This window comes from Pan paniscus, chromosome 1, assembly GCF_029289425.2.
Source record: "Pan paniscus chromosome 1, NHGRI_mPanPan1-v2.0_pri, whole genome shotgun sequence".
In the NCBI taxonomy this organism is placed as follows: Eukaryota; Metazoa; Chordata; class Mammalia; order Primates; family Hominidae; genus Pan; species Pan paniscus.
Window position 1 is genome coordinate 182731680 of NC_073249.2, and position 27588 is coordinate 182759267.

Below are 27588 nucleotides of genomic sequence, written 5' to 3' on the forward strand. Positions count from 1 at the left end.
TTGCCAAATTAAAGTAAACTTCTGTTCAACAAAAGTCGTCATTAAGGCAGCAAAAAAACTAATCCTCAGAGTGGGAGAAGATATTTGCAGCATATATAATCAATAAGGGACTAGTATCCAGAAAATATAAAGAGCAGGATGTGGCAGATGTATTTTCCAAAGACGGCTGCAACAATAACTCCAATTCCACGTACTTCTGTACAATGTGACCTTGACATTCCCTCCACTGAGACGAAAGACCTATATCTGCTCACCTTTAGAGATTCACTTATAACCAACAGAATGCAACAGAAGTAATGTTCAAGGCCATACACTGCTGCCTGGTTTACCTGGGACACTCGCCTTTGAAGCCCTGAGCTGACATGTAAGAATTCTGACTGCGTAGAGGCCTGTGCTTGAAGAAGCAGAGATCACACGGAGAAACTCCATGAAGGTTTTCTAGCCAGTTGCCCCAGCTGAGGCCCCAAACAATAGTCAGCATCAACCACCAGACATGTTAGTGAAATACCTACAGATAATTTTACCCCTCAGCCACTGAGTCACTTCCAGACTTTGAGTCTTACCAGCTGAATCCCCAGACATCACAGAGCAGACACAAGCCATACCTACTGTGTCGCGTCAAAATTAATGAACCATAGAATTCACGAGCCTAGTAAAATAATTGTTTTATGCCACCGAGTTTTGGAGTAATTTGTTATATAGCAGTAGTTAACTGGAACATCTTACAAATCCATTTTTTTCTTTTTTCTTTTTTATTTATTTTTTGAGACAGAGTCTTGCTCTGTCACCTAGGCTGGAGTGCAGTGGCGCAATATTGGCTCACTGCAACCTCCGCCTCTTAGGTTCAAGCGATTCTCCTGCCTCAGCTTCCCAAATAGCTGGGATTACAGGTGCACACCACCACAACTGGCTAATTTTTGTATTTTTAGTGGAGGCGGGGTTTCACCATGTTGGCCAGGCTGGTCTTGAACTCCTGACCTCAACTAATCTGCCCGCCTCGGCCTTCCAAAGTGCTGGGATTACAGGAGTGAGCCACTTTTTCTTTCTTTTTTTTTAAAAAAAAAAAAGAAAGAAAAAGGCTGGGTGCAGTGGCTCACACCTGTAATCCCAGCACTTTGGGAGGCTGAGTAGGAGGATCACTTGATGCCAGGAGTTCAAGACCAGCCTGAGCAACATAGTAAGACCTGTCTCTCTGGGGAAAAAAAAAAAAAAAAAAAAAAGGCCAGGCATGGTTGTAGTGGTGCACACCTGTAGTTCCAGCTACTTGGGAGGCCGAGATGGGATAATTGCTTGAGCCCAGGAGTTCGAGGTTTCAGTGAGCTATTATTACATCACTGCACTCTAGCCAGGGCAACAGAGCAAGATTCTGTCTTAAAAAGAAAGAAAGAAAGAAAAAAGACAACCCAATAGAAAAATTAGTAGAAAACTTAAACAAGCACTTCACAAATGAAGAAATCCAATAAACATAGGAAAAGTTAGCCAACCCCATTCATAATCAGGAAAATGCAAATTAAAACCACAATGAGATACACTCAACAAAATGACACCATTTTTAAAGTCTGACATTTGAAGAGATGATGAAGAGGTGGAGTAATAGGAATTTCCTTCACCTAGATCCTCTTGAAAGCAGAGTCTGAGACAAGGATTAATGTGGTAATGCTTTCTTTGGGATGTGCCAGCTCAGGGCAGTGAGGGTGAGGGAGGAAGAGAAGTGAAGCAGAGGAAGATACAGTACAATGTTATTGTGCTGATTGCTGCCTTGCAGCAAGCTTCCAAGAGACACAGCAGGTTGTTCATTAAATGTGGTCATGCTTCAAGTGGGAAGGGTTGCAAGGAGCAATGAGAAGGGAGGGAGATTTATCTTCCTGGTTTCCTCCCTTTTCCTGTTCCCATTAGTCAAGGTTTGCATCACATGGAGCTATTGCTCTGCGAATCCAGACATCTCCCATGGGCCTCTGGCTGCCTCCATGGTGTGGCTTTCATCCAAATCTGAATGTAGACAGGTGACCAGGTGCAGTTTGGGTGCTTAGAAAGAGAAAAGAAGGCAATTAGAGGAATCTGACAAGGCACATGAAGTTTGTGTCATAATAAGATTCTCATACACTGCTGATGGAATACAGAATTGGTGCAACCACTTTGGGGAAAGGTTTGGCAGTGCATGCTAAAGTTGAAAATGTAATACCCTACAACCTAGCAACTCTGCTCCTAGGTTCATGACTTTTAGAAATTTGTGTACAGATTTACAGAACCAGATCACATAAACAAAAATGTTAATATCAGCATGTTTTGTTGTAGACAAAAAGTAGAGGTAATTCAGGTGCCCATCAAAGGGAGAATGAGCAAATAAATTGTTGTTTGTTCTCACCATACACATGAGGAAAAAAATGTTTCATAATTTACAGAAAATAGGGAAAAAGATGTCAGTCTGAAGGAGCTTGGTTAATATGGACCTTGAACAAAATAGGATTCTCAGAGGATTGTTACATTGGCAAGGCAAATCCAAATATTGTTTAGAAGAGAAAATGACGGACTTCAAGGACTCTACTTGGCTGGCCTTAATGACACTGTGTTAGAAACACTTATTAGACCCCGGTCTAATAATATTTGTATTTGACCCTGGTCAAATAATAATATTTGAATACCTGGTTCAAATAAGCATTCTTTCTTATAAGTCAAATTTACATACAACAGGAATGGTAGCAAATTCAACTGTGATTTTTACAAAACCACATGCGTTGTGATTTTATTCTAGCCATGAAAAAAATGTGTGCCCTCCTTAGTAAGTAACACTACTATGCATTCCAGAAAATGCCAAAGTATCAAACACCAGATTGAGAATTGAGACCTATGCTGTTATGCTGTTGTGTTGGTAGCTTACTAAGATAACTAGAAACAAAGTTACATGAGGAATTATAATTATACTGGGAATAATAGCTTTGTGTGTATGTGACAATAACTAATGTATACGTGTATGTGTGTGTGTGTGTGTGTGTGCATTTTGTTAGCCAGGCTGGTCTTGAACTCCTGACCTCAAGTCATCTGCCTGCCTCAGCCTCTCAAAGCACTGGGATTACAGGCATGAGCCCTCGCACCCCACCTTGATAATTCCTCTTGAAGGTAAGAAGAATACAGAGTAGTTATAACCTGGTGAGCAATGCGAGAAGCCTTGTCCACTGACTGGTCAGTCTGGAGCAGTGACTGGGGTCCCAAGTGAGATTCCATTTCAATTGCTCTGTTTTTCATAACTTATAGACACTGTTCCAGGGTTTCCTGACATTATAAATAAAGAAGAAAAGGGCCTTCTGAGAAGTCAGATTGTTTTTTAGCACAAAGACTATTTTAATCTCTCAGGCTTGGAACCCTAGTCGCAATGCTTGTGATAATGCCAATATTTGTAAAAGCATACTTTAGAAAATTTCAGAAAGTCATTTATTATGTCTGTTGCAGGAAATAGTGCTGGTTCGTGAAATATGCTTGTTAATATTTACTGAAGTCACTAAGTGAGAAGAAGCAGTTCCCTCTGTCTTTCTTCCCACAGTTGCTTATATTAACTATGTCCCTGGCAGCTTCTAGACACACAGTGCAAAGCTGTCTGTCTTCCCCTGGGTGGGCAGACGGGAATGGGGAAGGTATGGTGGCAGAGATGGAGATCTCTTGTCGATGACAAAGGAACGGAAGGGGAGAGAGGTGGAACAGACACGGCATTGGTAATGGCAACAGAAGGAGGCTAGCCACAATGGTGGCATCAAAAGGCAACGAGGATGAGGAGAGGGGATGTTGATGGGGACAGAGACCAGAGAGGAGAAAGGAGTTAGAAGGGGAATTAGGGGAGGGGAGGAGGAGATAAAACATAAACGAGATGAAGATGGGTACACATAGGGTGAGGATGGTACGGGGGATGATGGTAGGGGCATGATGAGGATGACAGCAGAAATGGGCCTGAATGTTTGCTTGGACAGATGGGGAAGGAGAATGGGAAGAGATGTGAGTTACAGATGAACGGAATAAAAATAAGGGTAGAATGAGTACTGAGCATGTTGCAATGGACATGGAGAAGAGACTCACTTATTCCTTCTTTCTCAAATATTGTTGGGGGGGCAGCTACTGCGTGCCAGGAACTATTCTAAGAGTTGGGGATACAGTGGCAAATAAGACTAAGTCTCTTCCCTCATGAAACTTTTGTGGTAGTAAGGAAAACAGAAAATAAATTTGCTATATTATAATGAGAAGTGCTACAAATGAAAGTAAAGGAGAAAAAAAGTAAAGCAAAAGAGAGTGATGGAGAACATCATTCTAGAAAGGTGGTCAGAAAAGACTTCTACAAAGAGCAGACACTGGAGCCGAGGGAAGTGAAACAGTAAGCCAGGCAGGTGCCTTAGGAAGGGCTCCCCAGGGGAGTGCAGCAGTGCTCAGGTCCCTCCCAGCCAGGGCCAGCCTCTCTGCTTGGGGAATGGATCTCCTCCTCTCTCAACAAAAGGATTCAGTTCCTCAAATATTTCTCTTCTCTTGCCTCTCTTTTCCCTCTCTACTGGATCGATCTCAGAAATACACAGAAATAATCTGCTGTTATTTACCATATCCTTGAAAAAAAATACTCTCATGGGCCAGGCACAGTAGCTCATGCCTGTAATCCCAGCACTTTGGGAGGCCGAGGTGGGTGGATCACCTGAGGTCAGGAGTTGGAGAACAGCCTGGCCAACATGGTGAAACCCTGCCCTACTAAAAATACAAAAATTAGCCAGGTGTGATGGCAGGCACCTGAAGTCCCAGCTACTTGGGAGGCTGAGGCTGGAGAATCGCTTGAACCCAGGAAGCAGAGGTTGCGGTGAGCCGAGATTGCACCATTGCACTCCAACCTGGGCAACGGAGTGAGACTCTGTCTCAAAAAAAAAAAAAAAAAAAAGAAGAAGAAGAAGAAGAAACCTCTCATGATCCTAACTTTCCCTCCAGCTCACACCCATCTTACTATACCTTTTTACAGCAAAATTTCTTGAAAGAATTGTCTACCCAACTACTCCAATTCCTGTCTGTCCTTTCTCTCTTGAACATGTTACAATTAGCTTTTGCTGACACCATTTCCTGACACTGCTGTTGTCACCATCATTAATGACCTTCCTCTTATTAAATCTTATTCACTCAATTCCCAGACCTCTGCTTACTTGATCTTCGACACAGCTGATCACTTCCTCCTCCTTCAAACACCTATTTCTCTAGGCTTCTGGGACGCTACGTTTTCCGATTTTCCTCCTACATGACTACCTCTTCCTTCTCCAGCTCTTCTCTCCAGCCTCTTACTGTCAGAGGCTCTGGGGGCTCCTGGGCCTCTTCTATTTTCTATTCACATTTATATCCTTGGTGCCCGCATCTACTATTGTGGTTTTATTTCTTTTTATTTATTATTTTTGTTATTATTATTTTACAGACAAGGTCTTGCTCTGTCACCCATGCTGGGGTGCAGTGGTGTGATCATAGCTCTCTGCAGCCTGGAACTCCCGGGCATCCTCTTGCCTCAGCCTCCCCAGTGGCTAGGACTACAGGCATGTGCCATCATGCTGGCCTATTTATTTATTTATTTATTTATTTTTGTAGAGACAGGATCTTGCTATGTTGCCCAGGCTGGTCTCAAACTCCTGGCCTCAAGGGATCCTCTCACCCCTCCCAAAGTTCTGGGATTATAGGCATGAGCCACTGCAGCTGGCCCACTCTTGTGGTTTTAAATACCACCCACACACTGATGACTCACAAATGTGCAGCTCCAGCTCAGATCAGTCCCCTGAATTCAGACTCTTAAGACCTGACTGGATTTCTAAGGGGCATTTCCATTAACACATCTAAAACTGTCCTCCTTGTCTTCCCACCCAAACCCACACTTCCCACTATCTTCCCATCTCAGTGCAACTCCTTCCTTCCAGTTGCTCAGGCAAAAAACAAAAAAAAAAACCTGGGTTCCTTTCTTTTTTCTCTCCCCACACACCCAAATCCATCAACAAGTCCTGTTGTATCCGCCTTCAAAATATGTTCAGAATCTTACCAATTCTCAGCACCTCCATCATTACCACCCAAGTCCAAGTCATCATGATCACTTGCCCAGTCATGATTGTCCCCCCGTCCCCCCCCAAAAAAAACAGTAGGAGGAAGAGGAGGAGGCAAAGGGCAGCCCAGGTGGCAGAGGGGAGCAACAGTGTGATGGGGGTGGAGGGGAAGCTCCAGGTAGTTAACTACTACCGGAGCAGACAGCAGGTAGCCAAGAGTGTGGAGAGCTATGCTGAGGTGGTCTCAGGAACCAGAACGTGGGAAGTCTGGAATGCCACCCTAGGAGCTTGGATTTATGCTGAGCCAACGAGGACCCATAGAAACCTCACTAGATTGGCTTCAGCATGGAAAATGGGTTGAGGAAGTAGAGACTGGGAAGCCGAATAGGAGGCAGTTGTGACCTGCCAATTGTAGCAGTGACTAGGACAAGGGAGGTGGCCATGAAAGTGGAGGGAAGTGAGCAAATTCAAGCTTTTGAGGAAGGAGAGCCAACAGGACTGTTGGTTGTAGGCAGGGTCATAGGAGGGAAAGGCTTGAGCTTGGGGCCTGAGTGGATGAAGATGCTTCTCACTGACACAGGGAAGGCTGGAGAAGGAAGGGATCATGGGGGAGATAAGGAATCAATTTTGGACTTAGTGAATTTAAGTACCTGAAAGAGTTCATGGTTGGATATAAAGGCCTAGAGCTAAGGAGCCAAGGGTGAGCTGGGAAGATATTTAGAAGTAACCTAAGTGTAGACGGTGACTGAAACCATAGGAGGGGTGAGCTGTGGAGAGGGATAGAAAAGACCCAGCTCAGAGCTCCAACAACACAAACATTTCCAGGAATAAGAACCTTGAGGAAGTCAGGAAAGGAGGGGAGTAAGAAGTGGAAGGGAACCAGGAGAGCTGTTGGAGAATACAGTTGACTTCTGCTGAGAGGGTCACAGCTGAGCATGAAACACGCCCATTGGATTTATCACAGTGATGCTCATTGGTGACCTCGGGAGGAGCAGTTAGGATGTGATGGTGTCTGAAGTTGCAGGGGGTTGAGGAATAAGAGGTGAGGAAGAGGTTTGACCGCAGGGCTGAATTAACACCTTTAAAAGATTATGGTTCCCATCCTCCTACAAGTAATACAAAGTGAGTTTTTTTATTTTCAAAATAACATAAAAATATATAAATGTTAAAATTAAAATAAACTTTCTAAATTATTTTAATTGCAGTTAACTTACTTGCAAATTTGTATTAAAAATAACTGTCCTTCCCCTTCCCCTGTTCAATAATGCTTATTTGCTGTGTTGTCCTTCTTTGTTGGTGCCTCAAACATGTGCTTTGTTTGTCTACTTGGTAATCCCGTAGGGTTTGGCTCTGATAAAGACAAGGGAGGTGGGAGGCTCACTGGAGCCCAGGAGTTCAAAGCTACAGTGTGATCATGCCCCTGCACTCCAGCCTGGGCAACAGAGCAAGACCCTGTCTCAAAAAAAAAAAAAAAAAAAAAAGACGAGGGAAAAGGGAGAGGTGAGAATGTGGGGTAGAATGGTTTTTCAGCCATAAAAAATAACGAAATCATGTCTTTTACTGCAACATGGGTGGAACTGGAGGCCATTATCCTAAGTGAAACACCTCAGACACAGAAAAACAAATACCACGTGTTCTGTCTTATAAGTGGGAGCTAAATAATGTGTACACGTGGAAGTAGAGTGTGGAATGACAAACAATGGAAATTCGGAAGGGCGAGAGGGTGGAGGGGGGTGGATGATGAGAAATCACTTAATGGGTTCAATGTATGTTACTCCAGTGATGGATCCACCACAAGCCCTGACTTCACCACTATATAAAATATCAATGTAACAAAATTACACTTATGCCCCATAAATGCATACACATTTTAAAAATCACTTAAAAAATTAAAAAGGAGGTTTGGTAGAGGGAGATTTGGGGACTTTTTAAAATAATGGAGGCTTTATCATGTTTATAGGCTACAGACAAGAACTAATTGACATAGAGACTAAAATGCAAGAAAGAAGGATGAATCAATAAAACCAGAGGGTCAAAGGTGGGGGGAATGCAGAGCACAGAAGGGACGGGCTGAGGGTGTGGCGTCCAGATTCTGCCCTCCCCTACCCATGGGCTACTGGAGGCAAAAGACACCCACCGAGCACATCGGCCACAGAGACATGCATCACCGACGCTGGGGCAGGAGCAGATGCTAAGGTTGGACAAGAGCAGGGAAAAGAGAAAGAGGAAGTTGGCACCTTTTGGATTGGAACATGGCATCCTGACCCAGAAGACAGGGTACTTTCCCACCAAAGCAGCGAGGGTTAAAAAACAGACTCCGTCTTTCCCTCAGCATCCCCCAAGGTTAGGGCTAGGGTGATATGGTGTAGGTGTTCATCCCCTCCAAATCTCAGTTGAAATGTGATCCCCAGTGTTGGAGGTGGGGCCTAGTGGGAGATGTTTAGGTCTCGGAGGCGGATCCCTCATGAATGGCTTCGTGCTGTCCTTGCAATAATGAGTGATTTCTCGCTGAGTTACGAGAGATCTGCTTGTTTAAAAGAGTGTGGCTCCTCCTATCTTCTCTCTCTCTCTCTCTCTCTGTCTCGCCATGTAACACACTGGCTCCCCTCCGCCTTCCACGGCAGTTGTAAGCTCCCTGAGGCCTCCCCAGAAGCAGATGCTTCCTGACAGCCTGCAGAACCATAAGCCAAAATAAACCTCTTTTCTTTATTAGTTACCCAGCCTCAGGTATTTCTTCATAGCAAAGCAAGAACAGACTAACACATAAGGGGAGAAGGAAAGCCAGCTAGACTGGGGTGGACCCCTCTGGCCAAGGCCTCCTGCCCAGGAAAGCCCTCCTCCCATGCTGAACCCCCACCCCTATCCTGCCAGGGAGTGTCCTATCCATCTCCTGGTAGGATGTGAGGACTGGAAGACCCTGTCCTGAAATGTCTCCCACCCAGACCTGCCTCAGTTTGCAGACTTTTACCTCTCCACATGAGTGATCATTAAAATACACATTTCTGTGAGGGGAGGGGGTCAGGCCCTGACCCCTGAGAGGAGGCATGTGGCTGGGGGAGGGGAATAAATGCAGAAAGCAGAGGTAAGGATTCTAAGGCCACTCAGCTAGTGATGTCACCAGTGGTGACCCCAGAAATTCTATGTAAAAGGGCACAGGGTCACAATTGTGTTACAACAGGGGATGGGCCAGGGGACAAACTATTTTTACTCAGATTAGGCATTTTCTGCCTAGCTTGGGGGAGAATGAGAAAGTGTGTTGAGTGTCTAAACTCTCCACAAGCTTCCGTTTGGTGCCACTCTGGAGAAAACATAACCCCAGCCTGTGACCCTGGAGAATCATGCTAGCAGAGCAAGGGTTAAAGCTTCCTGTGAGGGCAGGGGCCAGCCCTCCTGTGAGGCCAGAATGTTCCAGTCCAGACTGAGGCAGGCAGCTTGGGAAAAACTGCCCACCACCTAATGAATCAGATACCACATTAGCTTGAGATCAAGGCCAAGGCCGAAGGGCAGGGGAAGGGAGGAGGCTGCTGACAGAGAAGCTTGGTTCTCTCTGCCCCAGTAACAGGGAGGTGGTGGGGGCTACATAGTAACTGGAGGGCCCTGCCCCAGGAGCTCTCCTGCTCACCCCACTCCTGGCTGGTATGTCCTCACCTCAGTGAGACTTTTCCCGTAAAGAGGGGCCTCAAGGTGAAGTGCTCAGGACCCAGAAACTGGAATGAGACGCTGATGAAAGGGGCTGGGCGCAGTGGCTCACACCTGTAATCCCAGCACTTTGAGAGGTGGGCATATCACTTGAGGTCAGGAGTTTGAGACAGCCTAAACAACATGGTGAGACCCCATCTCTGCCAAAAACGCAAAAATTACCCAGGCATGGTGACATGCACCTGTAATCCTAGCTACTCAGGAGGCTGAGGCAGGAGAATTGCTTGAACCCAGGGGGCGGAGATTATAGTGAGCCGAGATCACACCACTGCACTCCAGCCTGGGTGACAAAGCAAACTCTGTCTCAAAAAGAGAAAGAAAAAAAAAAGTGCTGAGGAAAGGGCTTGTCCTGTCCTTCTCATGCCCAGATGGGGAAGAAAGGTCAGTGCTGCCTGAGGCTCAGAGAACCCAGGCTTGTGCTTCCAGGGTACACAGGAAACACAGACCCTCTCGGTTCTGCTCCTCCCAGCCTCTCCTGTCCTGGTCTGTCCCACCCCCACCTAATTCTGATCTGGCCCCAGGTTATCCCCACCCTTCCCCCATGAGGTCAGGGTGGCATTGGCTCACTGTTGGTGCTCTGCCCTGGTCAGTGCACCCTGCCCCAGTCGCTGTGACAGTGAGCTGCTCCTTCTCTAAATAATCACATATTCTCAACCAAATGTGGTCAACTCCTTCAGGAAGATCTGCACCCTCGCTGGGGTACAAAGGGACATCCCACCAGCCTCAAACAGAAACAAATTCTGTGGTATAATTTATGCTCCAGTGCTCCCTGCGGGTCCAGGCCGAAGACAGTATCCACACACTTGCTTAGCTTTCTTCCTCTGTCCTATCCTGTTTCTCTCCCACCTCTTCTTCTGAGAGGACTCCTCTCATTAATCACTGGAACAAGAATATTCATGTCAGACTCTGTTCTCGGGAACCTGACCTAAGAGCCTTCCTTATGTCACTCATAACCAGTATCGCCCAAGACGCTACATCAACCACAATACATTGTCTCAAAATTCAGCTTTATCTAGTACCTAATACCTTGTGATACATCCCTTTCTGTTTAAACAGAGTATTGCAGATCCTGTTGTCTGCAAAACCAAGAACTTTGATCAATAAAATGATTCACACCAGAAATGGTTGCAGCAACCATCACTCAAGGGAGTGGGAGTCTGACCTAGAAGGGGACTTCTTGACCCAGTTGAGTTTGAAGGCAATGAAGATTCTAATAGCGTTAGAGGATTAGACATTATATATTGTTTGTTTTTAAAAATAATATAATAAAAAATGAGCTCAACACTCATCCCAAGAGTTAAATGTTATCGATCACTTAGTTCTACCCATGCCTCCTCCGAGAGGTAACCACTATTTGAGAACGTCATCTATATAGATGCCTAAATGAAATATTGTTTTGTTTTACTTGTTTTTGATCTTTATAAAAAGAGTGCTCTTCAAGACTTGCTTTATTACTCAAAATTATGTTACTAAGATTATCCATGTTGTGGCATGGATAGGAGTATCATTCATTTTTACTGCTGTGTCATATTCCATGTGTGAGTACACTACAGTCTATCCACTCTGTAGTCACCAGGCATTTGAATGGTTCTTTTATTTGTGCTCTTACATATAGCGCTACTGGCTACACTCCTGTCAGATGTCTTCTGATGTACCTGTGCAAGAATTTCTCCTGGGTATATATCCAAGAGTCGAATATCTGGGTATGTGATTGTTCAATAACACAAGATAATGACAAATTGTTTTTCCAGAGTGGATATTCAATTTATACACCAACCATTAATGTATAAGAGATCTCACTGACCAATATTCTCTTTAGAAAGTTGGCCAGGCATGGTGGCTCTTGCCTGAAATCCCAGCACTCTGGGAGGCTGAGGTGGGAGGATTGCTTGAGCCCAGGAGTTCAAGACCAGCCTAGGCAACATATCAAGACCCCATCTCTTAAAAAAAAAAAAAAAAAAGATAGTATTATCATACCCCTTAATTTTTTTGTTGTTTTTTTTTGGGGGGAGGGTTTTTGTTTGTTTGTTTTGAGGAAAGGTCTCACTCTGTTGTCCAGGCTGGTGTACAGTGGTGCAATCATGGCTCACTGCAGCCTTGACCTCCCAGCTCAAGCAATCCTCCCACCTCAGTCTCCCAAGTAGCTGAGAACACAGGTTCATACCACTATGCCTAGCTATTTTTAAAAATTTTTTGTAGAGACGGGGGTCTCACTGTATTGCCCAGGCTGGCCTGGAACTTCTAAGTTCAAGTGATTTTCCCACCTCGGTCTCCCAAAGTGCTGGGATTATAGGTGTGAGCCACAGTGCCCAGCCCATACTTCTTAGTTTTTGCCAATTGAATGGATGTAAATGATGTCTTATTCTAGACTTAACTACATTTCCCTGATTATTAATAAAGTTGAATATTTTCCATCCATTTATTGCCCATTCATGTTTCCTTTTCTGAAGGAAATTTGCTAATTTTTCTATTGAATTACTTCTATATTTCTTACTATTTTATAGGCATTATCTGCACATACTAGATACTGTTTGTTGATTATATATGTTATAAATATCTTCTTTGCTTGTGGCATGTATTTTTATTTCTTCTAATGTATAATAAATAAACAGAAGTAATACAGCTATTAAGGATTATTTTAGGCTGGGAGCAGTGGCTCATGCCTGTAATTACAGCAATTTGGGAGGCCAAGGCAGGGGATCACTTGAGGCCACAAGTTCGAGACCAGCCTGGGCAACATGGTGAAACCCCGTCTCTACTAAAAATACAAAAATTAGCCTGGCGTGGTGGTGCTCAACTGTAACCCCGTCTACTCGGGAGGCTGAGGCATGAGAATCACTCGAATCTAGGAGGCGGAGGTTGCAATGAGCCTACATCACACCACTGCACTTCAGCCTGGGTGACAGATGGAGACTCTGGCTCAAAAAAAAAAAAAAAAAAAAAAAACAAGGATTATTTTGATTCATATTATGAATACTATTATGCCGACAATTTTATGATATAATCACTAGTATTCTGGCTTGTATTACTTAAATTGTCATAAACATCTCCCTTTTTTTTTTTTTAGATGGAGTCTCGCAGTGGCATGATCTTGGCTCACTGCAACCTCTGCCTCCCAGGTTCAGGTGATTGTCCTGCCTCAGCTTCCCGAGTAGCTGAGATTACAGGCGTGTGCTACCACGCCCGGCTAATTTTTGGTATTTTTAGTAGAGACGGGGTTTCACCATGTTGGCCAGACTGCTCTCGAACTCCTGACCTCGTGATCCGCCCGCCTCAGCCTCCCAAAGTGCTGGGACTACAGGCGTGAGCCACCACGCCCAGCCTATAAACATCTCTTGACCTTAAAACAATATAAAGTTCTTCTAAAGATACCTAGTTAGCACACTTTCTCATTAAAATTGCATTAACTTCCAATCTATTTCCATATTTATTTGAAAGTTCTTATTGTTTTTGTGCACACGATTAGCAGCTTTCAAATAATCATTAATTATTATAGCATTTTACTCATGAAATATTAAATATACATGTATACCTCAAATGACTAATAGAATTTTGGCATATAAAGCAAAGGACATTTTCATGAACCTGTATCTTGAATGGTTACCTATATGTGAAGGTGAATATTCAGATATTAACAATAAATTCACGTAACATGGCTTGGTTCATTTACTGATATTGTTATGTTGATCAGATATGACAGAAATCAACAAAGTCATGATCAAGGATCACACACAGGTTCAGGGATGTCACAAATGATACTGAAGAAGGTATTTGACTATTTAACCTTGTAAGGGCTAGAGCCAAAGTCATAGTTGAATAGCAGATGTGAGCCAAATACTAAGTCCACAGCTAAGCTTTAGTGCATCCCTAATATGAAATTCTTCACAGTCTACATCATAAAATTATTTATATCTAGGTTTCTCTATGGATTTGCATAGAAAGTGTCTAGAATGATAACCGACAAATGTTGAAGATAATTGCTGGGGGTAGCTGCATTTGGGGCAGTTGAAAAAACTTTTTCAGTACTTTCTGTATTAATTATTATAATAAGCATATATCTTTTTAGGAGAATTTAGTTAAGAATCTTTCCACAGTAACAATATCAATAATTACATATACATAACAATAAATTTTACTGGTTTTTCGCTTGTTGCCATGTTTAGCATATTATGCCTTCCTTGTTTCCCAGCTAACTTCTCATTTATTTTTTCATTTGGCTGAAGTGCTTCCTCTGGCAGTTAGTTTAGGGAGGGTACATAGGCGGTTGTGCTAGGTATTCTCCATGTGCCTCTTTTGGTCCACTTTCCACTCTGCTCTGGCCCCGCACTGCCCTGCTGCCCCATGGTCCTGCTAACCTTGTGAATTGCACTCAATCCTCCCTACTTCCTAACAGCATTCAATCCAGAGTTGGCTCTGGCTTCCCTAATCCCTTCTCAGAGGCATCCAACACAAGCACAAACTCAAGCCTCCCTTACTAAGATGGTCCCAAGATTCATGCATTCTTCCTGCTGCAGCAAGCCAGATAAACTTAACTTTTATTAACTATAGGTATGGCCCTTACGGTCTTTTTGCTGATAGATTTTGACATACTATACAAACTCATTCTTTCTGAATCTATGGTTGAAGAAAATAAAATTTCCCATAAAAAGCAGAATGTTATTATTCTCAAGCTATGTCTAAACCCCATAAGCAGAGTCAGAATATATCCAAGTGATTATTTTAAAAAAAGAAATCAGATGACAGCTGCCCAAATCTAATGATTAATGATTTCTGGAGCAGCCCAACTGGAGAGTACTCCCAATATCATAGAAGAAGCAGCTTGCTTCTTTCCTTTCTTACAATACGCCTATGAAAAATGTCAAATATAAGAGAAACTTGGGCTGCATCTGACATAAAGATCTGACTTAGTAACAACACTTAATGATTGGCATCTATATGATTTTTTTCCATTTTATTGGGGTATAATTTAGACACAGTAATATGTACAAATCAACTTTAAATACATATACTGCCATGTACTCACAACCCAGATCAAGAGTAGAACAATTCCAACACTTCAGAGGACTCTTTCCTGTCCCCTGCAAGTTAATACCACTCCCTTGGTTAACCCAGTCTGGCCACTACCACTATAGGTTAGTTGCACCAGTTTTCAAACTTCATATAATTGCAGTCATACAGTGTGTATTCTTTTGTATCTGACCTCTTTTTTTTCTTTCAATCAAAATTATGCAAGGTTCACCCATGTTGTTTTATTATCAGTACTTTGTTCTTTCTTATTGCCACGTAATATTCCACTGGATGAGTACAACACAATGTATCTACCCATTCTTCTGCTGATGCGCATTGGGTTGTTCCAGTGTAAGCTATCATGAATAAAGCTACTGTGAACATTCTCGTACTTGTCTTCTGCTAGACAGAAGCACTCATTTCTGTTGAGGATATAGCCAGGAATAGAATTGTTGGTCACAGAGTGTATGCATGTTTAGCTTTAGTAAACACTGCCAAAGTTTTCCAAAGTGGCTGTATCAGTTTATGTTCTCACCAGCAATGTAAGAGGTTCCTCGTTTTTTCCCATCCTTGACATGGAGATACGTGATTTTTTTTTTTTTTTTTTGAGACAGGTTCTTGCTCTGTCACTCAGGCTGGAGTACAGTGGCGTGATCATGGATCACTGCGGCCTCGAACTCCTGGCCTCCTCGTATCACCTCAGCCTCCTGAGTAGCTGGGACTATAGGCATGCACCACTACACATGGCTTTTTTTAAAATTAATTAATTTATTTATTTTTGTAAAGATAGGGTCTTGTTTTGTTCCCCAGGCTGATCTAGAACTCCTGGCTCCAAACAATCCTCCCTCCTTGGCCTCCCAAAGTGTTGGGACTACAGCATGAGCCATGGCACTCAGCAATATGATTTTTAAAGGACTGAGAAATAATGCTCTGATTTTTAAATTTGAGGGGTTTGTGTAGATAGATATAGATATAGATACAGATATAGGCATAATATAAAATAAGAGATGCCTGACTACTTGTATATTTGATCTTAATAAAATAAAAATAAGTTATCTAAATTCTGTTTTAGAGTTAAAAATACATTCGATTACAGTTTTGATCATTTCTCTTGGGGAAAGAAAGACTGACAACATCAAGCGCTTGGAAAGCATGTGGAACTTTTTGAGACAATGGGTGTTGGTGACACAGTGCAGGCAAACCCCAAATTGGGGCTTATCCCAGGAAGGTTCTTGGCTTCACTCAGGAAAGAATTCAAGAGCAACCCAGTGGTAGAAGAAAACAGCTTTATTGAGGTGGCAGTGTGGTGGTACACCTCTGTGACAGCTCCTGCAGAGCAGGGCTACCCCATGGGCAGTGTATACACAGTAGCAGCTCAGGGCAGTTCTGCAGTTATATTTATACCCTTTTTTTTGAGACAGAGTTTGCTCTGTCACCCAGGCTAGAGTGCTGTGGTGCAATCTCAGCTCACTGCAACCTCCGCCTCCCAGGTTCAAGTGATTCTCCTGCCTCAGCCTCCCAAGTAGCTGGGATTACAGGCACCTGCCACCACACCTGGCTAATTTTTGTATTTTTGGTAGCGATGGGATTTCACCACATTGGCCAGGCTGGTCTCGAACTCCTGACCTCAAGTGATCCGCCCACCTGGAAATCCCAAAGTGCTGGAATTACAGGCATGAGCCACTGTGCCCAGCCTATACCCATTTTTAATTACATGCAAATTAAGGGGCAGATTATACAGAAATTTCTAGAAAAAAGGTGATAACTTTCAGGTTGTCAGGTCATTGCCAAGGAAAGAGGTGGTAACTTCAGGGCATTGCCCTGGCAATGGTAAACTGACATGGCACTGGTGGGCACGTCTTAGGGAGAGATGATTTTGCCTCTTCCCTGTTTCAGCTAGTCCTCAATCTGGTCCAGAGTCTGAGTCTCACCTCCAGAGTTGAGTCCTGCCTCCTACCTCATTCCCCCCTCAGAAATTAGATACTCCTCTTTAATCTTAAAGGGACTACAGAAGGTTGGAGGTCTACCTCCTGTAACTGTTTCCTGCTGAGTTTATGGATGTTGGTCCTGTCTAGCCCTGGAGAAACAGAAATCTCTGGATACCTGATCTGAGGGGCCCCGAGGCAGGACACTTTCATTCTCCAGGTCAGTAGGCGGGTCGAGTTGGAAGCCTTGTGCAAGGATTGTCTTTACCTGGAACTGTTGTAATATAGAAGACAAACTTTACTAAGAGGTTAAACAAGCAAGGGCCAAAGATTAGTAATAACAAGACAGCTATCAAAGGTCCTAGGAGAGGTAAAAGCCAGGTGAAGCTTGGGAAGGCACTTTTGATAGCTAGCCAGATACAGCTGGGATTAATGCCCTGGTTATAGTTACGTAACCAGGTAGCTTGCTCACAGATCTTTTGAATGTTAACTTCAACTGCCCAGAGTTGTTGATGTATGTGCAACAGGTTTCATTAATAACTGCACAGACTCTACCTTGTTCAGCTAGTAGATAATCCAATGTTAGTCTGTTATTGAGAACTACATTTGCCAAAAAGTCTAGGGACTCTTGAATCCCCTTTAATGCCTGACCGCTATTGGTGGCTAAAGATTCTAGGGTTTGAGTCAAGTTCTTTAGGGTTCTTTAGGGTTCACGTTCTTTAGGGTTCTTTAGGGTTGACTAGGGTTGAGTAGGTAAGCAAAGCCACCCTAGGGTGCTGCTAGTCCTATTGCTGCCCAAATTCCTTCCAATTGAATTAATCCAATTGCTCACTTACTTCTGGTGTTCCTGGGTGTTATGGGGTTACAGACCATGACCCCTGGAGGGGCAAGGGTGGCCAACATACGTTCATCTCTATTCCAAGTTTCATTCTTTTTTTGAGACAGAGTCTTACTCTGTCACCCAGGCTGGAGTGCAATGGAGTGATCTCGGCTCACTGCAACCTCTGCCTCCCAGGTTCAAGAGATTCACCTGCCTCAGCCTCCCGAGTAGCTGGGATTACAGGTACTCGCCACCACGCCCGGGTAATTTTTGTATTTTTAGTAGATGGGGTTTCACCATGTTGGCCAGGCTGGTCTCTAACTCCTGACCTCAAGTGATCCACCTGGCTTGGCCTCCTAAAGTGCTGGGATTACAAGTGTGAGTCACCACACCCAGCCTATTCCAAGTTTTTTATATACAGAAGGCTGCTCCTAAAGGAACAGGTGGCTTCCGGGAGAGTCAGGAGTAGTTATGGGGTGTGACTTCTTCCCACTCATGGCCACAAACAAAATGAGCCTGGGGGGGTACACAAACAGAGGCCCTACGGGGTGTGATGTTTATCCTTGGCTGCCAAGTTGGGTCTCTAGAGGAGATATTTTCCCCCTGTTCTAATGCGAGTGGTCAAACAATCTTGTTTTCCAGAAGGAACAGTGCTCCCACCTTCCCAGATTAGGCCGTTGTTTTTCCCTTGTATGTTCTGATCCAGGAGAAGGCACCATATATGGTCTCCTCACTGACAAGTGGAATCCCATTTACCTCATTGCAGCCTGGGAAACTTGGCAACTAGATTTGGATCAGAGTATCACAGGGAAACGTCTGCTTTTGTGTCATTAACACAACAGTGGGTGCAAAAGATAGAATCATTAGTGCATTGGAGATATAGATACCCAACTTCCCAGCTCAAGGTAATAGTGGCAGGAGTTGGGGGGTGGTATTCAGATGGAATCGGAGGGGAATCAGGCGGAGAGTTTCACTTATCAAATAGGGATTTGGGTATTTGGGGATCACTATGGTTAGTTAGGAGGTCTGGAGAGATGGCTGTGAAATGTTCTGGGTAGGCCAGAAGGTAGAACTGTGCACCCTGGGAATATTGATGACAAATCCAGCAACCATGAAGATGATTCCCTGAGGCTATAATATTTGAAATATTTACTATAGGGTTATGTTCCCACCTGCACTGGATCAGGGTAATGAGGAAATCAAACAGGATTAATAGTGACAACATGGTGTCCAGTGGGCCTTAGAGTGGCCTCTACACCCAACAAGGACAAAAGAGGTGTTTCCCAAGAGGTTGGCTAAAGCAACAGAAAAGAAGGATTACAATCAGGAAGAAGAGAAAAATTACTGTTCCTATTCCCACCCACAGCATCACATTACCACCTGTGGCTGAGTGTTGATTCTTTTAAATAGGCAGCAGAGGTCCTCCAAAGGCTCACAGATGCAGGTCACAGGGGCCTCCTTTTGTGCTGCAACTCATAAGAAACAGGTTTAACCTGGACAGGGGTACCAAACTAGTTACTCCCTGAAGTTTAACAGCCGTAGGTGTACTCAACAACACCTGATACGGCCCCTTCCATTCATGTGTAATTGATCATTGGCGGATTCTTCTTTCCAAGTTTTTACTAAGACTAAGTCTCCTGGTTGATTGTGGAGATTAACTATTTCCTTTGTTGAAGGGAGCGATATTTTGTCTCCACAGGCTTGGAGGGCCTTTTGAACCCAGCCTAAGTTGATAATATGGGTGAGCATTCTACGTGTCTCTTCATCAAACAGGAGATCTGAAGTTAAAAAGGGCCTCCCTGGAGCTTGCAGTGAGCCGAGACAGCGCCACTGCACTCCAGCCTGTGACTGAGCGAGACTCCGTCTCAGAAAAAAAAAAAAAAGAAAAAAAAAAAAGGGCCTCCCATAAGTCATTTCAAATGGACTGTTTTACTGTTCCTTTGGAGTCATCCTTACATATAAAAGGGCGATGGGAGGCTGGGCACGGTGGCTCACGCCTGTAATCCCAGCACTTTGAGAGGCCGAGGTGGGTGGATCACAAGGTCAGGAGTTCGAGACCAGCCTGACCAACATGGTGAAAGCCCGTCTCTACTAAAAATACAAAAATTAGCTGGGCTTGGTGATGCCTGCCTGTAGTCCCAGCTACTCGGGAGCCTGAGGCAGGAGAATCGCTTGAACCTGGGAGGTGGAGGTTTCAGTGAGCCGAGATTGTGCCACTGCACGATCAGCTTGGGCAACACAGCAAGACTCCGTCTCAAAAACAAAAACAAAAACAAAAAAAAGGCGATGGTTAGGAGAGAAACCCAGGCCTCTGAGGTCTCCTAACAGAGCTCTGCTAATGTCCTTTCAAAAATATTAGCTTTTTCTACCTTCCCCAAGGATTGAGGTCTCCAGGAGGGGTGAAGATGATACGTAATGCCTAAGGTTCAGGACACCTGCTGGGTCACTTTAGCTGTAGAAGGGTCCGTTATCACTCTGCTGACTTTTAGGTAATCCAAATCTTGGGATGATCTCTTTAAGTAGGAATTGGCACTTCTAATGCGTTTTCTGTTCTTGTGGTGAAAGCCTCTATCCACTCGGTGAAAGTGTATATAAATACTAGCAAATATTTCAGTCCCCTGTATGGTGGCATCTGAGTAAAATCTATTTGCCAGTCTTCCCCATGGTATGTTCCTTGATGTTGTACAGGAGTGAGTAGGGATGAGGGTATGGGCAGCTCTCTGGGTCATTACCGGCATAAAGTTCACGGGCCCTGGTGACCCACTTTACAGTCTGGAATAATTTCTTTCCCAAGAAGATTTGAGAAACTAATTTGAATAGGGAGTCCTGTCCCAAATGTGAGGAGTCATGGGAATACTTAATTATTTTCCATTGCTCAGCCTCAGGGAGAAAGAGTTTGTTGTTTTCTAGCAACCATCCTGAGGGATCCTTTTGTAAGCTTTTCTATTCTGCCCATTTAATTTCCTCAGAGATATAGTATGGTGCTGCTGACACAGGTGGAGTAGCTGGCATAAATGCAGTGAATGGGAATACTGGTGTTTCCTTAGCTGTGGCTTTAGCTGCTCTGTCTGCTGGAGCACTTCCTCAAATAAGCAAGGTGTATCCCTTTTGGTGTCCCCTGCAGTGACTAACTGCTACTTCCTTTTCCCAAAGGAAAAGGACAGCATCTAAAAGTTCCAGGATCTCTGAGTGATGTTGTATGGGGGATCCCTTAGCTGTTAACGTTCTCCTTTCTTTTCATGTGGCAGCATAAGCATGGAGCACCAGGAACCCATATTTGGAATTAGTAAGTATATTGACTGTTAAGTCTTTTCCCAATTGGAGGGCCCTAATTAAAGCAATTAATTCCAGTTTTTGAATGGAAGACTAGGGAGGCAAAGCTTTTGTCTCAATGATCTCTTGTTGGCTAGCCACTGTATAACCTGTCTTCCTTACCCCTCATGCATAAAGCTACTCCCATCTGTAAACCACCAAACACCGGGGTTAGGCAGGGGCTCATCTTTGAGATCAGGCCTGCTAGAGTAGGTCTGTTCTATGGTTTCCACACAGGAGTGAATGAGTTGGGGATCTGTTTCTTGGGACATGAAGCCCATCAACAGGGTAGCAGGGTTTAACATTTGATATACTTTAAAAGTAACAGCTGGATGTCAAGCAGAAGGGCCTGATATTTAAGTAAGTGACCTCCTGTTAGCCATTGGTGTCCTTTTGTCTCTAAGATTCCCTATACTTGGTCGTGGGTCAGGACATCTAATTGTTGTCCCAAGGTAAACTTACTGGCTTCTTCTACCAATAGAGCAGTGGTGGCCACAGCTTGCAAGCATCCTGGCCATGCGGCTGCCACCTGGTCTAGCTGTTAGAAAAGTAAGCCACTGGCCTGGGACTATTCCCGGGCCTTTGAGTTAGGATGCCCAAAGCCATCCCTTGTTTTTCAGCCACATAAAGGGTGAAAGTTTTTTTCTAAGTTAGGGAGTCCCAAAGCAGGAGCTGTTCCCAGCTTTTCTTTTAGTGTTAAGAATGCCTGTTAGCAGGTTCCATCCCAATTCAAAGGCTCATGATCACTCCCCTTTAGAGCTTCACGGAGTGGCTTTGCTCTAAGCTCAAACCCAGGAATCCAGATCAGGATTCCCAAAAAGGCTATTACTTGCTTCTTAGTCTGAGGGACTGGAGTGCCAGGATGGTCTCTTTTTGCTTTTGGGCAAAAGTCCTTGTCCCAGGAGTGAGCACATACCCCCAATATTTAGCCTTTTGCACAGAGATCTGGGCCTTGCTGGGGGAAACCCACTATCCTCGCTTTCCCAGAAAATTAAGGAGCTGGATTGTGTTCCTGTCCGTCTTCCCTAGTGAGGCTGGAGAGTAATAGGTCATCTACATATTGCAAGAGGGATCCATTAGTTAACTGTAGTTCCCTTAACTCCTTGGCTAATGCATTGCAGAAGAGATGGAGACTGTCTCTAAAACCTTGAGGGAAGGACTGTCCAGGTAAGCTGAGATGCGGCATGAGAGTCTAGATCAGTCCATTTAAAAGCAAAAATGTACTGAGAGTCTGAGTATAAAGTTATATAAAAGAAAGCATCCTTACCATAAACCAGTGAGCATCTTCAGAGACATGGGTAAATATTCGTAAGGATTGGGAACTATTGGGTGGACTGGGACTACTATCTCATTAACTGCCCTCTGATCCTGAACAAATCTATATTCTCCATTTGGTTTCTTTACAGGTAAAATAAGGGTGTTACATGGGGACTGGCACAGGATTGTAGGAATCCAGACTTTAGGAACTTTGTTATTAGGGGCTGGATATTCTTCTGAGCCTTGGGTCTCAAAGGATATTGTGTCTTCCACATGTAATTAACATTGGGTTTTAAAATAACCTGGAATGGGGGTACACTAACAGCTCTAGCAGGAACTTCCATGACCCAAACAGAGGGGTCTACTTGAGAAGCAACATGTGGCGGGAAGAGCATCTCCTTATCTGTGTTGAGGTAAGCACTTAGAGCTGGAAGTGTCCATTCCCAGCCTGTTGCCTTCTTATGAGGCACTTGAAATTGAACTGTGGCCTGTAACTGGGAAAGTAATTCTCTCCCCAGTAGAGGGATAGGACACTCAGGCATAAGTAAAAACCCGTGGGAAAATGTATGGTCTTCCAGGGTGCAACCAAGGGGGTGGATAAATCTCCTAATTTTTGGCTGGCCATCAATCCCCATTACTGTACAAGAGCAGGAAGACAGAGGCCCTGAGAAATGGGTTACAACTGAGTAGGCTGCTCCCATGTCCATTAAGAACCCAGTATTTTTGCCTGCCGTGTCCAGGGTTACCAAAGACTCCTCTATGGAGATGGTAAGGTGTCCAGTAGGAGTTGTAGAGGACCGCAGGCCCCATCAGTCCTATGCTTTCTTGGCCATTATGGATCTGGGTGTCTCAGACTCCCCTTTAAGCCTGGGACAGTCCTTCTTCCAGGAGCCTTCTTGTTTACAGAAGGCACACTGGGCCAGGCACGGTGGCTCATACCTGTAATCCCAGCACTTTGGGAGGCTGAGGCGGGTGGATCACGAGGTCAGGAGATCAAGACCATCCTGGCTAACACAGTGAAACCCTGTCTCTACTAAAAATACAAAAAATTAGCCAGGTGTGGTGGCACACACCTGTAGTCCCAGCTACTTGGGAGGCTGAGGCAGGAGAATTGCTTGAACCCAGGAGGCAGAGGTTGCAGTGAGCCAAGATCAGGCCACTGCATTCCAGCCTGGGTGACAGAGTAAGACTCTGTCTCAAAAAAAAAAAAAAAAAAAAAAGCTGGGCACGGTGGCTCACGCTTGTAATCCCAGCACTCTGGGAGGCCAAGGCGGGTGGATCATGAGGTCAGGAGACTGAGACCATCCTGGCTAACACGGTGAAACCCCGTCTCTATTAAAAATACAAAAAAATTAGCCGGTCATGGTGGTAAGCGCCTGTAGTCCCAGCTACTTGGGAGGCTGCGGCAGGAGAATGGCATGAACCCGGGAGGTGGAGCTTGCAGTGAGCTGAGATCACACCACTGCACTCCAGCCCGGGCGACAGAGCAAGACTCTGTCTCAAAAAAAAAAAAAAAAAGGCACACTGATTTGATTTTTGCCTAGAGTCCAGCAAGCGGTGGGACTCTCATCTAAGCATCCCAGACACTGATCTTCCCACATTTTCCTGGGGTGAGTAACCCTGAAGCAGCAGAGGGCCTAAAGCAGCCACTAACAATTGTGATTTTTTGGCCAACTTTTTGGCTTTTGCCTCTTCCTCTGCCTTGTCCCTGTTGTTGTAAACCCTAAAAGCAATGTCTAAGGGTTGGCTCATGGGGGCCCCATTGCTACCTTTTGCAGCTTCCTCCTGATGTCAGGGGCAGATTGAGTGATAAAATGCACACCCAGGAGAACCCACCCTTCTGAGGAGTCTGGGTCTGCATTAGCATATTTCCTGAGTGCCCCAAGAAAACGGCCCTGAAATAGAGCAGGGTTTTCATCTTTGTCCTGAGTGATTTCTCTCACCTTGTCATAATTGACTGGCTTAAGCACACACTTTTTCATGTTAAACAAATTAGTCTGTGATTTCTGCATTTAAGATCTTGAGAACCTGTCTAGTAATCCAATTGAGAGCCTAGATCTGGAACTGCAGCTCCTCCCACACGATATGGCATGGCCTGGGTTGGGTGGCTACTCCATCTGCATGTTCATGGACAGTATCTAGAATTCTTTGTTTTTCCTCTACAGTGCAACAAGTGGATAGTAATATTTGCATGTCATGCCAAGTTAAATCAAAGAATACGGTCAACTTAACAAACTCCTCTGTAAACTTCCCAGGATCCTCTAAAACACAACCAAATTTTTCCTTGCATAAAGCCAAATCAAACATGAAAAAGGCACATATCTTGTGGTTGTTCCTCCATGCCTGTCAGCTACCTCTCACAATGGACACAGGTCTAATTTTGGCGGCCGATATGGGGCCCAACTCCTGGTAGTACTGGTTGGGTTTACTTCCTCCGGCAGTAGGGGATATGGGCCAGGACCTGTTGGATAAAGGGGAGGGATGCCTGCTGACTTTGAGGTGGAATTCTGCACTAGAGAAGTGGTGTCCTCCCCCCGCAGAACTAGGGGACTGGAGAGGCTTCAAAGTGGGGACACAGGCCTCATGGGGGAACAGCTAAGAGAAGGTCATCTACAATACCTGATGTGCTTCTGGGTGGCTGGGAGTATCATAAGCCAGACATGTTCTACAGCTAGCACTTAAGATCCTGGTAGATGGCCAGAAAAGCCTGCACATAAGGGACTTCTTCCCATTTTCCTTCCTTTTTACAAAACAAATTCTAATTGTACAATATCATTATAACACAAAGAATCGTGAGGCCAGGTGCAGTGGCTCACATCTGTAATCCTAGCACTTTGAGAGGCCGAGGCAGGCAGATCACTTGAGGTTAGGAGTTCGAGACCAGCCTGGCCAACATGGTGAAACCCCATCTCTACTAAAAATACAAAAAATTAGTCGGTCATGGTAGCCTGCACCTGTAATCCCAGCTACTTGGGAGGCTGAGTCAGGAGAATCGCTTGAACCAGGAGGCAGAGGTTGTGGCAAGTCGAGATCTTGCCGCTGCACTCCAGCCTGGGCAACAGAGTAAGACTGTCTCAAAAAAAAAAAAAATCCTGCCTAGGCCACATCTGTTGGCTTGCCAATTTATATAGAACCTAAACATTGTTGCAACAGAAAATAAATTTTTTCTTTTTCAATTTGTCTAATTTGAATTTACTCCAATTGCCTAAAAGACACCCTCACGTCAAGTCCTTCAGGATGCTCTCTGCTGCCCCATGTCTAGTAAGGCTCTCTATGGGGGTTTTAGTGACCTAAGCTTAGCAAATGCCTAGTTACTTTTCCCTTTTAAATTCCCACTTTCTACAAAGAAGGTGTAAATATAGACAGCAAGGTGTTATAAAAGTGGATTATAAGCTGCAAATGGGAAACAGAATGTTGGCCTAAATTCCACAGAGAGTGAGGGTTAGGCAGAGAGAGACTAAACAAATGGTGACAGTGGAAGGGAGGAAGGGCAGGGGTAAATAGCATTGCCCAAGGGGAGACCTCAGGGGCCCTGACTGCCAGAGAACCTACCCAGTAGGAGAGACACCAAAAACAACATTCAGGTGGCCACTTTTCTACTGCTGTTGGTGGCTGTCCATCAGGGGCCTGGGAACTCCCAGTCCCCTTCAACCAAGAGGGCTTAAGCAAGACAGTTATGCAGTTGTAAGACAGCACACAGGAAGAGGTCTGCAACTGGCTATTAGGAAAATAATAACTTCTAACTTCAGAGCAGAAAGAGGCAAGACCAAGATTCCCCTAGGGGAGAAATAGCTTTTTCTACCTTACCTGAGGACTGAGGTCTCCAAGAGTGAAGATGACAGGTAATGCCTAAGGCTCAGGAAGCCTGCTGGGTCACTTTAGCTGTGAAGGAGGTTCTGTTATCACTGAGCAGACTTCTAGGTAACCCAAACCTTGCAATGATCTCTTTAAGTAAGAATTTGGACACTTCTAATGCCTTTTTCTGTTCCTGTGGGGAAAGCCTCTATCCACTCAATGAAAGAGGGAATGTCAATGCCGAAAACCCCAGAGCATTTTCAGCAATACCAATGCTGAAAAACCTGGAGTACCTGAGTTTCAGCCAACAAGGGTCCCCTCACCAAATGCTGAAAACCCCAGGGCACCAGGGGGTTGGCCAACAGCAAACCTCAGGCCAAGTTGGAGGTCACAGAACAACACAACAGGAGGCCTTGCATGGCCAAGTGTCCTGCCTTAAATCATTCCCCAAATATAGTCAACAGAAAATCAAAATGAAAACAAAGACTGCCAACAAAACATCCATCTTAGGACTGAAAATAAAATGACTGGTGGAGCAATACAATGGAGTCAGAGGGGAAACAATCAGGGAAAAAGGTGACAAGGACAAGGAAGTGTTTAAGGGTATCCAAATGATGAGGGACTTTTAACTGACCTCTTAGCCAAAGGCTTTAATTCCTGAGCTTACCTGATGTTATTGGGGTGGGGGTGGGCAAAACACTCACCCATCCACAGGAGTCAAAATGGTGCTGGCCAATCTTCCACGTGGCACCCAGGTGAAGGTCTCTTCAGGATCCCCCAGCTTGGATGTGCTCAGCTGCCATGGTGGGAGGATCCCACGTGAGGACTGATAACCCACCAGCCTGCCGGATCCTACATGAGGCAGCAGCAGTATGGCCACTTGCCTGTCTGCTTGGCTGTGCCACCTGCCAGGGAAAATGATGATTCTAAAAAGAGCCTTTGGTTAGTGTTACAACTCTTGCAGCCTCCATCACTGACTGCTTCTCTATTTCTTGCCATCTCTCCATTTGTCATCTTAACAATAACTGTCACTTGCCATCTCTTGCTGTCTCTCACTGTCTTGCCAACTGCTGTCTCTCATTACCACCTTGCCAACTGCCATTTCTTTCTCCGTCTCTCATGCTGTCGTTTTCTCTCTTCTGCCCCATGTTTGGTGCCATGTTGCTGCAAGGCAGGTGAACCCCAAATTGGGGCTTAGCCCAAGAAGATTCTTGGTTCTGCTCGGGAAATAATTGAAGAGTGAGCTGGTGGTAGAAGAAAACAGGTTTTTTTTTTTTTTAAGACGGAGTCTTGCTCTGTCGCCCAGGCTGGGGTGTAATGGTGCGATCTCAGCTCACTGCAACCTCCGCCTCCCAGGTTCAAGCAATCCTCATGCCTCAGCCTGCTGAGTAGCTGGGATTACAGGTGCACACCACCACGCCTGGCTAATTTTTGTATTTTTAGTAGAGACAGAGTTTCACCATGTTAGCCAGGCTGGTCTCAAACTCCTGACCTCAAGTGATCTGCCCACCTTGGCTTCCCAAAGTGGTGGGATTATAGGTGTGAGCCACTGTGGCCGGCCAAGAAAACAGCTTTATTGAGGAGGCAGTGTAGTGTTAGGGATCTGTGACTGCTCCTGCACAGCAGGGCTACCCCATAGGCAGTGTGTAGAGAGTAGCAGCTCAGGGCAGCTCGGCAGTCATATTTATGCCCACTTTTAAGTACATGCAAATTAGGGGTGGATTATGCAAAAATTTCTAGA

General features: G+C 44.7%; 1 long non-coding RNA gene across 2 annotated transcripts; it reads right to left on the reverse strand.

Annotated features, from left to right (window-relative positions):
* Positions 1-648: 648 nt before the first annotated feature.
* LOC117980823 (uncharacterized) lies at positions 649-27588 on the reverse strand. 2 transcript variants are annotated; one of them, XR_010111091.1, is made up of 3 exons: positions 26552-27588; positions 16842-16937; positions 649-2025 (listed from the first exon to the last, which is right to left on the reverse strand). It is a non-coding gene; the product is annotated as an uncharacterized LOC117980823 (long non-coding RNA). The 2 variants fall into 2 exon arrangements; XR_004672312.3 differs by lacking the exon at positions 16842-16937.